The 17074-nt window shown below is 45.1% G+C and overlaps 1 non-coding gene across 1 annotated transcript; it reads right to left on the reverse strand.

Annotated features, from left to right (window-relative positions):
• Positions 1-2449: 2449 nt before the first annotated feature.
• Trnas-cga lies at positions 2450-2524 on the reverse strand. Its single transcript has one exon. It is a non-coding gene; the product is annotated as a tRNA-Ser (tRNA).
• Between the last annotated feature and the right edge of the window lie 14550 nt (positions 2525-17074).

Here is a 17074-nt window from a genome sequence, read left to right on the forward strand (position 1 = left end):
GGTAAAAGTGGAATGAAATGCATTACGAAGGCATCCTTTACACATTGCATCCTTCTCCTCTTGGCTGTTCTAAATATGTCAACAAAAACAAGTTACATTACCGAGACCACATGTTTCATACTACTAGAGTAAATATGGATTCAAGAACAGAGAAACATCCGAAATTGCCTTCCTGACACCATGTTATTAATGTAAGCACTGTAATTTTTAGTACATAAAACAGCTGTTGCATGCACACGACAGAAAAATGAACAAGAAGCAATCGCAAACAGTAATCTCCTGGTGGTTTTGACTGTTTAAGATGACGGCAGGATCCACCCACTCTGACGTCAAAACAACTTTCAGACTAGGTTTATAGCACCACCTTTCTTCCGTTTTTACCATCATGGGTTGCTGTGTACGAAGGTTACAGTCCGTTCCACAAGAAAGTGACACCATAATTTCAACTGTAATGTCCGCAGTGATATCTCTGTTAGTGGTCTAGAATCTGTACTCATTGCGCTTTTGCACAGTGTATTGATAAACTGTGAGAGTCGAATGTTTTGTTTCGTCGGTTGCAGTTTTGGCTATTTGCACTTATTTACAGCCAGCTCAAACGCTGAAATAATGTAAAATATTTCTCAATGCCTTCTGGGGTCCGTTCGAACGAGGCAAACTGGGTGCTTTAAGAGGATAACGATCCGAAGCATCGCATCCGTCTCCCTACAACGTGGAAAGAGGACAATGGGGTGCCCACGATGGATTGGCCTGCAGTGTCTCCGGATGTAAATCCGATCAAAATGTTTGCTCATATATTAAGATGAAGCTTAAAGGAAAGCAAATATATACTTTGAAGTAGCTGTCATATAAAATCAGGACGATATGGAGATCGTTACCGAGAGAATATGCAGAAAATCTTGTGAAAAAACACGTGAAAAATGAACCAGGCTAAAATCGTTAGTGACGGCGATTGGCTTAACTATTAGGTAATTGTGCAATTAGTAATAACATTTATTTTTATGTAAACATATATTTATAATAGTGTCTTTTATTTTATACGGATTCGGCGTACACATTCCTGTGGAACTGACTATTTTTAATTAATAACGTCAGTTAGCTAAGAGAGTAGATTATACCTCCGAAAGTGCGAGATAAAATAAATATTATTTAAAAGTACAGACAAGCGCACTGCAATTACCTGGTTCTACGTAATTTGGTTGTGGTTTCGAATTGGGAAGATATTTATACGGTATTATCGAGCACGACAGATCGTATTTTTTTTATAAAAGAACTGAACAATTTTGTTACTCCCTTCCTTGGCGAGGTGCGTTTTCGTGTAGCAGTTACAAACTGGAAGATTTTATTTTGCTGTTGTGAGTGGTGAGATGGAATATCTGATTTTCTATCCAACATATACTATAGTTCACAGCACTTCCCGCTAAAGCTGAGACCGTAATTTGTAGTAATTGTTCGTACCAACCTTGTAAGTCTTGATAATATTATTTGATATAATTTATTAATATCACTATTATCAGGTTACCTTCCATTCGCAAAATGGGTGACGTCAGCGACTGTTATGTTATTTATAAATTATACAGCGCAACAATCAGTCGTCCTCTTTTTTCTTTTGCTGGTTTTATTACGCAAGTCCAAATTTCGGCTAGTGCCTAGCCATTATCAGCGCACTATTTTCTAATCTCGATGCATGTTAGTTTCCCTCTTGTTCGGGAGTCAGTCACGGTTCTTCAGAGTATTCAAAGAACTGTGACTGATACCCGAACAACCGGGAAACTAACATGCATCGAGATTAGAAAATAGTGGATTGATAATGGCTAGGCACTAGCCGAAGTCTGGACTTGCGTAATAAAACCTGGAAAATAAAAAAAAAGGGAGGACTGACTGCCGCGCTCTATAATTTAGAAATATCACTATTATCATTGTGGTAGCTACTACTAGACCATCAAACTACAAATAGTATCTGTGGCAATTCTGTAGTGCACAACATCATAGTGGTATGAAGTGTGGGCTGTATCGAGATAATTTCAACGTCCAAGTAAAATTGTCTGCATTGTGATCTGTACAGACCATATTTCCAGGACAGAAGTGTATGCCCCCTGGTTATCTTAGCTGTAGTCTTATCTGTGAAGTCGAATGATATGCATCTGACAATAGAGCTAACAATGCAGATTCTTGTGTTATGCTTCTTGAGTACAACTGAGCTAAGGTGTTGATTTCTGCTGTGCGACGTTGCTCTACACTTAAATGTCACTGTGCCGCTGTAGTGTCCTATCGTTCTGCTATTCCTACGAGGATGGTTGTGTCTTTCGGGTGGCGCAGTACATAACTGAGTGCTTTTCAGTTGTTCAGTTTCGTAAAGATTTCTAGAGAAATATAATGCAGACTGGAATGAGATTTTCACACTGCAGCGGAGTGTGCGCTGATATGAAACTTCCTGGCAGATTGAAACTGTGTGCTGGGCCGAGACTCGAACTCGGGACCTTTGCCTTTCGTGGGCAAGTGCTCTACCAACTGAGCTACCCAAGCACGACTCAGCTGTGAGGACGGGGCGTGAGTCGTGCTTGGGTAGCTCAGTTGGTAGAGCACTTGCCCGCGAAAGGCAAAGGTCCCGAGTTCGTGTCTCGGCCCGGCACACAGATTCAATCTGCCAGGAAGTTTCATATCAGCGCACACTCCGCTGCAGAGTGAAAATCTCATTCTGGCAACATCCCCCAGCCCGTGGCTAAGCCATGTCTCTGCAATATCCTTTCTTTCAGGAGTGCTATTTCTGCAAGGTTCGCAGGAGAGCTTCTGTAAAGTTTGGAAGGTAGGAGACGAGGTACTGGCAGAAGTGAAACTGTGAGGACGGGGCGTGAGTCGTGCTTGGGTTGCTCAGTTGGTGGAGCACTTGCCCACGAAAGGCAAAGGTCCCGAGTTCGAGTCTCGGCCCGGCACACAGTTTTAATCTGCCAGGAAGTTTCATATCAGCGCACACTCCGCTGCAGAGTGAAAATCTCATTCTGGAAACATCCCCCAGGCTGTGGCTAAGCCATGTCTCCGCAATATCCTTTCTTTCAGGAGTGCTATTTCTGCAAGGTTCGCAGGAGAGCTTCTGTAAAGTTTGGAAGGTAGGAGACGAGGTACTGGCAGAAGTGAAGCTGTGAGGACGGGACGTGAGTCGTGCTTGGGTAGCTCAGTTGGTAGAGCACTTGCCCACGAAAGGCATAGGTCCCGAGTTCGAGTCTCGGCCCGGCACACAGTTTTAATCTGCCAGGAAGTTTCATAATGCAGACTGTTTCCTCAACAGAAAACTTATTTACACTAGTTTTGTTATATCTTATGTTACCACTCTTGTAGTGGTGTATACTGGCGTAGTTACATATACTAGTTAAGGATGGGTACAAGTGAATGATGACAGGATGTGTTTTTTGAATTCTTTATTTTGAAAATATGGAAAGGTCATGTAACGAATCTGAGTTTTACTCCTCAGATGAGTGAAGGACCTTCAAATTAGCATCTTTTCGAGGTGCTCGTGTTTGTTCCGCCTTACGAGGTCCAGGGCCGTCCTGCCCATGTTCTCTTTCGCCTCCCTGTTGGCGCCGACTTCCAGCAGTGCAGCTGCCACGTCTGCGTAGCCGCAGTAAGCCGCACAGTGCAGGGGCGTCGCTCCCCACTGGTTCCTGGCATTGGGATCCGCAGAGGACGCCGCCAGCATCTTCACAACGGTGGCGTGGCCAGAGAACGCAGCCAGGTGCATGGGCGTGCTCTGGCAGTTGTCCCTGGCGTCGAGCTCGGCCCCGCCCTGCACGAGACTCCTCACTGCCTCCACGTGCCCCCACTGTGCTGCCCAGTGCAGGGCGGTCCACCCGCTCCAGTTTTCGTCCCTCACCCTCACGTCCGCTCCTGCCGCCAGCAGCACCTGCAGCTCCTCCTCCATCCCCAGCTTAGCTGCCTGGATCAACCTTCTACCTCTTTCCTCCTCAGAAATGCTCCTGCACAGGACATAGACATCCTTACACTCTACTATAAACACACATGCCAAACGAAGAAAACTATTATAAAAGCGAAACTGTAAGCACTTATGAATACTCATCTCTCACGTGTGAAATTACAAATCCAGACATCGCAGATTACAAATCTAGATATCTCACTTATATATAGCAGTATCCGCCCATTAAACTCTTCATCCACTTTCCCTTAAAGATTTATGCATTCCGTCTCATACCTAACTCACTTGTGAAATTTCATCGTAATTCATTCCAAACTGTGGTTCCCTTCGACCTCAGAATGGCACGTGTATTGTTAACAAATAGTTAACCTCCACTGAAACATACAGGTAGAACAGCTAACACACGAAACTATTCACACCTCCAGACAGTCTCCTCACAGGGTACCAAATAAATATCAGTCAGGTTATTCATACATTTTGTGACATGCCGTCACCAACCAGAGGAAGCTACTGCCTCCCACAAAATCAGTTTGGCGAAATATTTCAGATATAAGGATGACAGTGTGTCGACTCTCCCTGCCACTCATCCACAAAGACTCATCCTTAAAATTAGCACAGAGCCACAGATAAACATGCATCCACTCAAAGATACACTCTTACACTCGGAAACCAACCCCCACCATCCCCACTCCCCTCACACACCTATTGTGATATGATCCTGCTGTGGTAGACGTGCGTACCTAAGTAACAGAGCCATAACTGGTGATTGCCAAACTTGTGCAGTCATGCACATTGCCCAGAATAGTTGGTTTACAGTGCAACTCACGTCATAGTTGTCACATTGCAAGTCATCTATCATTTGTGACTGAACCCACTTCACATATATCATCATATTGTAAGTGGGTTTGGTTACAAATGATAGAAAGAAACTCTCATCTCTCAACACAAAGTATGGCACGATTTACCAAACGGTAAACTTCAAATACCCCGGTGTAACACTACACAGCCGGCCGGAGTGGCCGTGAGGTTCTAGGCGCTGCAGTCTGGAACTGAGCGTCCGCTATGGTCGCAGGTTCGAATCCTGGCTCGGGCATGGATGTGTGTGATGTCCTTAGGTTAGTTAGGTTTAATTAGTTCTAAGTTCTAGGCGACTGATGACCTCAGAAGTTAAGTCGCATAGTCCTCAGAGCCATTCTTAAAAACTAAACTGGACAAGGCATACAAAGTAGTGTGGAATCATTACAACAAGAAGTCTATTTCACAAAAAGCCAAATTACGCCACTAGGACACGGTGGTGCTCCCCGAGGCACTATATGCAGCAGAGACCACACTAATCCTAGGGCATACACGTATCAGACAACTAGAAAAAGTAGAACGGAAAATTGTTTAACGTTATTGATAGTATTTTTAGGTATGTGTCTTGCTGTATAATCTCATATTGAGTGACTTCTGGTGTTTTTACAAGTTGATCCTCATGGAGTTCTGACTGTTTAATCTGTTCGCTGCTACTTTCTTCTCGTTGGTCTTTAATACATACCAGCTGTTGTTACAAATGACTAAAATTTTGCGAATTTCTCTTATGTTTCCGTGTCTGTTATAATCTCAGCACAAATGTTCTGTCTTACATAACTACCGGCTGAGGTAGGTGTACTTCTGTCGTCCGCATATGCTGCAAAAGTTTTCAGAATGTACAATGTCTGCACAGTTTGCGGATGTCCACAGCTGACCACGCTAAGTAATCAAAGCCCTAAATCCTTGAATCATTGAATACGAGAGAACATGTTTTCTTAAGTCCATTAAAACACTTGTTACCGTATTGAAAACACTAAAATGCATGTTCAGTCCCATATTTCCCCTTGAATAGTTACGAGACTCCCATTTCATGCAACAGCTTGTTATATTCTCCTATGATCAATGCTGAAAGACAAGTTAAATACTCTCACTGTTGTTCGATCTAGACTTGTGTGAGTATTAATCAAGTACCCCCTCCATTGTCTTTCACACAAATTTCATTGCCAATTAAAGCATGTTGCGAACATACCATTTCACTGTCAGATAATGATATATTTTCATTAAGCCAACTTTTCGCGTCCACCTCCGTCAGTTATCGATTTGCGAAAAGTAAAATGAACTTTAGGATGGATTTACGCAAACTGATAAGTGATGGCTGCAAAACTGTACTCACGGCACATGTCAGACTCCGTCAACCGCAGGCATTGTTGACAAATGGCGAGGCGCACAATCCTGCGAATGTCTCCACTCTTTCATGCCCGCACCAAGTCCGCCTGGATTTCCTGCTTGTCGCTAACAGGTGAGTCAACCGTTAGACGACCTGAGCACGCCTGCAGACCTGACCCCAACTTTCACTGAGGCTGATGGTTTCACTGATTATTAACAGACACTGCCACCAGAGGCTGTCATATACGGTACATACTTTGTGGTAAGACAAGGCATGGTCCTCGACTGCCTCCATGTCGCTGGTGTTGCTGTTCCTACATGTGCGATAGACTCTGATTCTAGATTTTGAAAAAGCAAGGTGAAAATGTCAGCGACAAAGCAAGTTGAAGCCAGGGCTGGACGCATGGTGAGGTAGTCTAACGGTTACGCAACTGGTTGTGATAAGCAGGAAATCGTCATTAGAGTTACAGCTTGCCACAAATTTTTAATGTTCACTACGTAGGAAGTGTCGGAAAAGTCTTTGAAAGAATAATATACAAAATTGATGTACACTTCCAGACAAAGGAAAGGGAAGCACTCAGAAGAAATGGTCAGATGTCGACGTAATTTCTCACACCTAGATATCATTGGTGAGTATGTAAATGATTAGAGTACAAATTCACTGTTACTGGTACAATGGTCACCACAGTGCATTAGTGAAGTTTGCGTGTAGTGTTGCTAACACACCTGATACTGTCTATAACGGACACAAACAGTGTTAGATGTTTAGTGATCACTGTGGAAATATGGAGATAGCACATGTCCGTGAATGACAGTGGCCCAATATTGGACTGCAGGGGAACATGAGAGCAGTCAACACGTAATCAAGGCCCTTCACATCTGCGCCTGGCATCAGAGAAAAAGTAATGGACGCCCTGAGACAATCTGCATCGTCCCCCACCTTAGGTACGATATTAGCACACCAAGACTTTGGGATCACGGTTGCATGCATAAGCTGTCATTAATACCACGACTCAAAAAGCTGTATTTGGAGAGATGCCATGACCAGGAAGCATGGGCTGCCGGTGAATGGTGTTCCATTGTGTTCAGTGACGAATCGTTCTTCTGCACTACCCTACATGACCATTGTCAGTGGGTATGAAAACAAATGATTTTGAGGGGCACAAAATTGTTACTCCTTACATCATTGTGTTGGAAGCCATCAAGTATGTCTTCAGGACACGGCTTGTAATTACTGAGAGAATTTCGACGGCACAGTAGTACATCATGACAGGTCCTGCATCCTCACGTGTAACCTCTCAAGCGACGGTACTGTGGTGCCATTTTCCAACAGGACAAGTTTTTATTGATACGTGGCACGTGTCTTGATGAACTGTCTGTGTGACACTGAGGTAATCCTGTGGCCATTAAACTCCCCATATCTCTTCCTGGTAGAACATGTCCTGGACCAGCTCAGACATCAAGTTTGTTGCAGTGCTAATATCTGGGATATCAAGAAACAGTTACAACAGTTAGGGGCCAACCTGCATCAAGAGAAGGTACAGGGGTTTTATGGCACCCAACTGAGTCAGTTCATGCATCCAGGACAGAGGGGGTGCAATGGGTTGTTATACTAACATATCTTTGTAAATTTAACCGAGAGCTGCATAAGCTGTCATTAATACCACGACTGAAAAGATTGTATTTGGAGAAGTGCCATGACCAGGAAGCATGGGCTGCCGAAATAACTTCACATACACTCTCAACTAAAGAAATTTTATTTGGTTTCCTGCTGCATTCCTAGGAGCTTCACGATTCTCATCAGACAATGTATTTAAACACACACTCGATGCCTCCTTACCACTACTTGACCGTTTCTTTTTGAGGACAAACAAAGAGTTTCATGTCAGCCCAGCTAGCCGCACAGTCTAACGCACTGCTTCTCGAGCGGGAAGGCGTGCTGGTCCCCGGCACGGATCCGCCTGGCGGGTGAGTTTGGTTTGTTTTGAGGGAGGAGACCAGATAGCGAGGTCATCGGTCTCATAGGTTTAGGGGAGGAAGTCGGCCGCGCCCTTTCAAGGGAATCATCCCGATATTCGCGTGGAGCGAGAAATCACGGAAAACCTAAATCAGGATGGCCGGACGCGGGATTGTACCGTCGTCCTCCCAATGCGAGTCCAGTGTGCTAACCACTGCGCCACCTCGCTCGGTCCGGCGGATTAATGCCGAGATCCTGTATGCCGGCCAGCCTGTGGATAGTTTTTAGGGCGGTTTTCCATACACTTCGGCGAATGCGGGTCGGTTCCACTTGTTCCATCTCAGTCACATTGTATCGGCGATTGCTGCACAAACACTGTTTCCATGTACGCCACGTACACCATAATTATTTTACCACACAAACATTTGCGGTTACACTCGTCTGGTGTGAGATGTTCCCAGGGGTGGTCCACTGGGGACCGAATCGCACAATAACCCTGAGTTCGGCGTGGGGTGGCAGTGGGGTGGGTGGACTGCTGTGGCCTGTTGTGGGGTTGTGAACCACTGAGGGCTGCGGCGGAACGAAGCCTCTCCGTCGTTTCTAGGTCCCTGGTTTCATACATACATGTATACAAAGCGTTTCATTCGCATTTACGGATTAGCATAATAGAAAAGTTTTGTGCAGTTGCGGTACATCAGAACCCCTTTCTGTATCCACTAACTCCTAATTTGGAAGATTAAAAAAAACGATCAATTAAAGCAGAAATAGCATCCAACACAACATTCAGTGTCTTTAGAAAAGAATTTTAGTTTTTAGCCACTTTTACAAATAACTGGCTGAAGTCTTTTCACTGTCCCAAGCACAATATAATACAGATTGTGAACCAGGAAAATGATGTTCAGAATCACTGTCATACATGCCTTCTCGAACATCAAAGTCCAGCACATCAAAATGGTTGGGAGGAATAACTATTCCTGAAAATTATCACCACTACTGTATCAAAATGTGTGACAAAGGGAGATTCGATTTTTTTGCTGTAACACTTGGTTAACTCCCCAATAAGTGATGGTGTGAATGTGGAGTAAGTGCATGTGTAGTGACGCAACTCACCGCATGCGAGAGACGACAGCGTCATCTGGTGGAGGAGAGTGTCGGAGAGCGGCGGGCGGCGCAGTTGCGACAGCAGTCCGGCCGGGGTCGCTGCGCGGCTGGGAGTCGGCGCCGGAGGTGGGCCTGCCCTCCGGAGAGGATGGAGCGCTGCGAAGAGAGACACTGCGAGCGTATCCACACTAGGGCAGCTAGCTACAGCCCCCTCTGAGGAAATGTCTTAAAAGATAGTAGAACACACGCTGCTTCGACAGTAATGGGTCCAGAAGATAAATGGCTTACAAGTGCGCTAATTGCGGACTCCTGTGTTTCCCACAGCATTGGTAATACGTCAAACTACTGGTCATTTGAAATGCAGCACAAATGGAAGGCACTACTAGACTGCTGGACATAACAATTACGAGAATGAGATTTTCACTCTGCAGCGGAGTGTGCGCTGATATGAAACTTCCTGGCAGATTAAAACTGTGTGCCGGACTGAGACTCGAACTCGGGACGTTTGCCGTTCGCGGGCGAGTGCTCTACCAACTGAGCTACCCAAGCAGGACTCACGCCCCGTCCTCACAGCTTCACTTCTGCCAGTCTCCAGTCTGTAGGCAAAGGTCCCGAGTTCGAGTCTCGGTCCGGCACAAAGTTTTAATCAGCCAGGAAGTATCATATCAGCGCACACTCCGCTGCAGAGTGAAAATCTCATTCTGGAAACATCCCCCAGGATGTGGCTAAGCCATGTCTGCGCAATATCATTTCTTCAGGAGTGCTAGTTCTGCAAGGTTCGCAGGATAGCTTCTGTAAAGTTTTGAAGGTAGGATACGAGGTACTGGCAGAAGTGAAGCTAGCTGTGAGGACGGGGCGTGAGTCGTGCTTGAGTAGCTCAGTTGGTAGAGCACTTGCCCGCGAAAGGCAAAGGTCCCGAGTTCGAGTCTCGGTCCGGCACGCAGTTTTAATCTGCCAAGAAGTTTCATATCAGAACACACTCCGTTGCAGAGTGAAAATAAATCTCATTCTGGAATCATCCCCCAGGCTGTGGCTAAGCCATGTCTCCGCAATATCCTTTCTTCAGGAGTGCTAGTTCTGCAAGGTTCGCAGGATAGCTTCTGTAAAGTTTTGAAGGTAGGATACGAGATACTGGCAGAAGTGAAGCTGTGAGGACAGGCCATGAGTCGTACTTGAGTAGCTCACTTGGTAGAGCACTTGCCCGTGAAAGGCAAAGGTCCCGAGTTCGAGTCTCGGTCTGGCACACTGTTTTAATCTGCAAGGAAGTTTCATAAAAATTACGGTACAAAAAAAAAAAAAAACCACAAGGAAATTTGAACAGCAATAACGATTAAATATACTTAATGTTATACAACGATCATCAAATGTCGTTTGAAGCGTACCTTACCGGTTTGTCAAGGACCAGCGTGACAGACCGAAGACAGTACACAGGGGACAGCTCGTTTTGAACTGGGCAGAAATGAAATTCAGGGAAAGAAACGACACCAATAACCGCAACAGATGACGTACAGAAGGTTAGTTGCTGCATCCTAGGTCTAGGGGTAGCGTCTTTGATTCATAATCAAAACGTCTTCGGTCCCGGGTTCGATCCCCGCCACTGCCTAAATTTTGATAAATAATCAGCATTGGCGGCCGAAGACTTCCGGCATAAGAAGTCAGCCACATTCTGCCAACGGCCTTGTCAAAGAGGGCGGAGGAGCGGATAGAGGTTCAGGGCACTCTCTTGTCCTAGGGGTGGGAAATTGCCCCTAAAGGCGGAAGAATCAGCAATGATCAACGACATGAGGATGCAGAAGGCAATGGAAACCACTGCATTAAAGACACGTAACGTGCATCCACAGGACATGTGGCCTGTAATTGAAGAAGTGTCATGATGATCTCTCCATTGGCAAAAGATTCCGGAATAGTCCCCCATTCGGATCTCCAGGAGGGGACTGCCAAGGGGGAGGTTACCATGAGAAAAAGATTGAATAATCAACGAAAGGATAACGTTCTACGAGTCGGGGCGTGGAATGTCAGAAGCTTGAACATGTTAGGGAAACTAGAAAATTTGAAAAGGGAAATGCAAAGGTTCAATCTAGATATAGTAGGGGTCAGTGAAGTGAAGTGGAAGGAAGACAAGGATTTCTGGTCAGATGAGTATCGGGTAATATCAACAGCAAAAAAATGGCTCTGAGCACTATGGGACTCAACTGCTGAGGTCATTAGTCCCCTAGAACTTAGAACTAGTTAAACCTAGCTAACCTAAGGACATCACAAACATCCATGCCCGAGGCAGGACTCGAACCTGCGACCATAGCGGTCTTGGGGTTCCAGACTGCAGCGCCTTTAACCGCACGGCCACTTATCAACAGCAGCAGAAAATGGTATAACAGGTGTAGGATTCGTTATGAATGGGAAGGTAGGGCAGAGGGTGTGTTACTGTGAACAGTTCAGTGACCGGGTTGTTCTAATAAGAATCGACGGCAGACCAACACCGACAACGATAGTTTAGGTATACATGCCGACGTCGCAAGCTGAAGATGAACAGATAGAGAAAGTGTATGAGGATATTGAAAGGGTAATGCAGCATGTAAAGGGGGACGAAAATCTAATAGTCATGGGCGACTGGAATGCAATTGTAGGGGAAGGAGTAGAAGAAAAGGTTACAGGCGAATATGGGCTTGGGACAAGGAATGAACGAGGAGAAAGACTAATTGAGTTCTGTAACAAGTTTCAGCTAGTAATAGCGAATACCCTGTTCAAGAATCACAAGAGGAGAAGGTATTCTTGGAAAAGGCCGGGAGATACGGGAAGATTTCAATTAGATTACATCATGCTCAGACAGAGATTCCGAAATCAGATACTGGATTGTAAGGGGTACCCAGGAGCAGATATAGACTCAGGTCACAATATAGTAGTGATGAAGAGTAGGTTGAAGTTCAAGACATTAGTCAGGAAGAATCAATACGCAAAGAAGTGGGATACGGAAGTACTAAGGAATGACGGGATATGTTTGAAGTTTTCGAACGCTATAGATACAGCAATAAGGAATAGCGCAGTAGGCAGGAATGGACATCTCTAAAAAGGGCCATCACAGAAGTCGGGAAGGAAAACATAGGTACAATGAAGGTAGCTGCGAAGAAACCATGGGTAACAGAAGAAATACTTCAGTTGATTGATGAAAGGAGGAAGTACAAACATGTTCCGGGAAAATCAGGAATACAGAAATACAAGTCGCTGAGGAATGAAATAAATAGGAAGTGCAGGGAAGCTAAAACGAAATGGCTGCAGGGAAAATGTGAAGACATCGAAAAAGATATGATTGTCGGAAGGACAGACTCAGCATACAGGAAAGTCAAAACAACCTTTGGTGGCATTAAAAGCAACGGTGGTAACATTAAGAGTGCAACGGGAATTCCACTGTTAAATGCAGAGGAGAGAGCAGATAGGTGGAAAGAATACACTGAAAGCCTCTATGAGGGTGAAGATTTGTCTGATGTGATAGAAGAAGAAACACGAGTCGATTTAGAAGAGATAGGGGATCCAGTATTAGAATCGGAATTTAAAAGAGCTTTGGAGGACTTACGGTCAAATAAGGCAGAAGGCAAAGATAACATTCCATCAGAATTTCTAAAATCATTGGGGGAAGTGATAACAAAACGACTATTCACGTTGGTGTGTAGAATATATGAGTCTGGCGACATACCATCTGACTTTCGGAAAAGCATCATCCACACAATTCCGAAGATGGCAAGAGCTGACAAGTGCGAGAATTATCGCACAATCAGCTTAACAGCTCATGCATCAAAGCTGCTTACAAGAATAATATACAGAAGAATGGAAAAGAAAATTGAGAATGCGCTAGGTGACGATCGGTTTGGCTTTAGGAAAACTAAAGGAAAGAGAGAGGCAATTCTGAGGTTACGGCTAATAATGGAAGCAAGGCTAAAGAAAAATCAAGACACTTTCATAGGATTTGTCGACCTGGAAAAAGTGTTCAACAATATAAAATGGTGCAAGCTGTTCGAGATTCTGAAAAAAGTAGGGGTAAGCTATAGGGAGAGACGGGTCATATACAATATGTACAACAACCAAGAGGGAATAATAAGAGTGGACGATCAAGAACGAAGTGCTCGTATTAAGAAGGGTGTAAGACAACGCCTTTCGCCCCTACTCTTCAATCTGTACATCGAGGAAGCAATGATGGAAATAAAAGAAAGATTCAGGAGTGGAATTAAAATACAAGGTGAAAGGATATTAATAATACGATTCGCTGATGACATAGCTATCCTGAGTGAAAGTGAAGAAGAATTAAATGATCTGCTGAACGGAATGAACAGTCTAATGAGTACACAGTATGGTTTGAGAGTAAATCGGAGAAAGACGAAGGTAATGAGAAGTAGTAGAAATGAGAACAGCGAGAAACTTAACATCAGGATTGATGGTCACGAAGTCAATGAAGTTAAGAAATTCTGCTACCTAGGCAGTAAAATACCCAATGACGGACGGAGCAAGGAGGACATCAAAAGCGGACTCGCTATGGCAAAAAAGGCATTTCTGGCCAAGAGAAGTCTACTAATATCAAATACCGGCCTTAATTCGAGGAAGAAATTTCTGAGGATGTACGTCTTGAGTACAGCATTGTATGGTAGTGAAACATGGACTGTGGGAAAACCGGAACAGAAGAGAATCAAAGCATTTGAGATGTGGTGCTATAGACGAATGTTGAAAATTAGGTGGACTGATAAGGTAAGGAATGAGGAAGTTCTACGCAGAATCGGAGAGGAAAGGAATATGTGGAAAACACTGATAAGGAGAAGGGACAGGATGATAGGACATCTGCTAAGACATGAGGGAATGACTTCCATGGTACTAGAGGGAGCTGTAGAGGGCAAAAACTGTAGAGGAAGACAGAGATTGGAATACGTCAAGCAAATAATTGAGGACGTAGGTTGCAAGTGCTACTCTGAGATGAAGAGGTTAGCACAGGAAAGGAATTCGTGGCGGGCCGCATCAAACCAATCAGTAGACTGATGACCAAAAAAGAAAAAAAAAAGGAAAAGGAAGCACCGCAGCATACACTGGATGTCGTATAGTCGTATAGCTACGTCACAAAGAACTTCAAGCACGGCTAGTGGCGGAAATTTCTCTTCTACTGCTCGGTGAGTCTTGCACAGCATTGTGACCAATAGGTGCCTGTCTGTGTGTGTCATAGAACAGAGTTTACAGAACCACAGACCATATTCTGGGGCATGGTTCAACAGAAAGGAGAAGGAAATCTGAAACAAAGGTCAAGCATCGTGTGACACTCGTTTGTCTTCTCGTAAGAAGGTCGCTGGGTGTATGAGAGGTAAGCAGCTACAGCCTCGCGCAAATGTGCTTCAGTCACACACTGGATATCTTCGATATGTGTCCTGACTGAGAACCTTGCCGTTCTTCTAGGAACCTAATATATAACTTAAAAATTATATGTAACGGCCCATACACTGCTTGTTGAGCTTAAACAAAATCTGTTTCTCACATTGAAGAGATATTGTATACATGCACCAAGATAGTGAAAGAGAGATATACGTCACACAAAGCTGTAGTACGGATCTGAGAATATCAATTACTCAAGGTTTCGACAAGTGAATATTTACAGCATTAGAAGATGACAATTGGGAAATTTTAAACACATTACTGCTCTCCTTGAACCACACTGCTCAATACTAAAGTGTTCCTGATGGTGCTAATGACCGACACACTTGCTCCACATCTTCATCTTCTATTTATGCAACGTGGATGGTTTTTATAGGTGCCTCACCGACGTCACGGATACCAAATATCTTTAAAGTCTACATCGCTCGAATATGTTTACAAAAAATGGTTCAAATGTCTCTGAGCACTATGGGACTTAACTTCTGAGGTCATCAGTACCCTAGAACTTAGAACTACGTAAACCTAACTAACCTAAGGACATCACACACATCCAAGCCCGATGCAGGATTCGAACCTGCGACCGTAGCGGTCGCGCAGCTCCAGACTGTAACGCCTAGAACCGCTCGGCCACTCCGGCCGGCATATGTTTGCAGCGAGCAGTACAGTGTGCAGAATGAGGAGCGAGCACTCAGCAGCGCTGGATGCAACCTACACACATTAGCGTGTCTGACTGTGCGCTGAGCAGCGGATTTTTGTGTAGTGAGCAACAATGCCTTATGCTGTGCACACTGTTAGTGGGCCCTTTGTGCTCAGACACTTGATTACAAAACGTGCTGACATGAGGAAAGTTTCCAAACAGCAGTTGACCGGCGTTGCCTGGTGAAACGTTGTTGTGATGCCTCGTGTAAGGAGGAGAAATGCGTACCATCACGTTTCCGACTTTGATAAAGGTCGGATTGTAGTCTATAGCGATTGTGGTTTATCGTATCGCAACATTGCTGCTCGCGTTGGTCGAGATCCAATGACTGTTAGCAGAATATGGAATCGGTGGCTTCAGGAGGGTAATACGGAACGCCGTGCTGGATCCCAACGGCCTCGTATCATTAGCAGTCGAGATGACAGACATTGTATATGCATGACTGTAACAGATCGTGCACCCTTGATGCTGCATCACAGAGAGGAGCGCCTGTAATGGTGTACTCAACGACGAACCTGGGTGCACGTATGGCAAAACGTCATTTTTTCGGATGCATCCAGGTTCGGTTTACAGCATTATGATGGTCGCATCCATGTTTTGCGACTTCGCGGTGAACGCACATTGGTAGCGTGTATTAGTCGTCGTCATACTGGTGTATCACCCGGCGTGATGGTAACGGGTGCCATCGGTTACACTTCTCGGTCACCTCTTGTTTGCATTGACAGCACTTTTAGTGAACGTTACATTTCAGATGTGTTATGACCCGTGGCTCTACCCTTCATTCGCTCCCTGCGAAACATTACATTTCAGCAGGATAATGCACTACGGCATATTGCAGGTCCTCTACGGGCTTTTTTGAATTAAGGAAATGTTCGACTGCTGCCCTGGCCAGCACATTCTCCAGATCTCTCACCAACTGGAAACGCCTGGTGAATGGTGGCCGAGCAACTGGCTCGTCACAATATGCCAGTCACTACTCTTGATGAACTGTGGTGTCGGCCGGCCAGAGTGGCCGAGCGGTTCTAGGCGCTACAGTCTGGAACCTCGCGATCGCTATGATTGCATGTTTGAATCCTGCCTTGGGCATGGATGTGTCTGATGTCCTTACGTTTAAGTAGTTCTAAGTTCTAGGGGACTGATGATCTCAGCAGTTAAGTCCCATAGTGCTCAGAGCCATTTGAACCATTTGAACTGTGGTATTGTGTTCAAGCTGCAGGGGCAGCTGTACCTGTACACGCCATCCAAGCTATGTTTGACTCAATGCCCAGGCGTATCAAGGCCAGTATTACGGTCAGAGGTAGTTGTTCTGGGTACTGATTTCTCAGGATCTATGCACCGAAATTGGGTGAAAATGTGAACACATGTCAGTTATAGTATAATGTTTCTTGTCCAATGAATACCTATTTATCATCTGCATTTCTTCTCGGTGTAGCAATTTTAATGGCCAGTAGTGTACGTATACACAGCATCTGTGTCTCCCAATAAAGTAACGTTTAAGGAAATTTAGTTGCACGGATAAGACAATGTACTGCGGATAGTTTGCTCGTGGGAGATACGTACACAGATATCGGCGAACAGACGAACATCTTGCGGATGCATACCTAGTGTCTGCAGGTGGCTCTGCAATCAGGCGAGTCAGCTCGACAACAGACTGCGGGTGGCTGACCACAGCGTCTGCCCAGCGCTGCGTCATCATCACGCTGTGGGTGTTGGCCTTCAGGAACGCGACAGCGGCCTGCTGGAGGCTGGCGCAGGAGTGTTTCAGCGCGAGCACCGCCGCGGCCGCCGCGTTCTCCACGGTGAGCTGCCCGGCCAC

The sequence above is a fragment of the Schistocerca americana genome, chromosome 8 (genome assembly GCF_021461395.2).
Source record: "Schistocerca americana isolate TAMUIC-IGC-003095 chromosome 8, iqSchAmer2.1, whole genome shotgun sequence".
Lineage (NCBI taxonomy): Eukaryota > Metazoa > Arthropoda > Insecta > Orthoptera > Acrididae > Schistocerca > Schistocerca americana.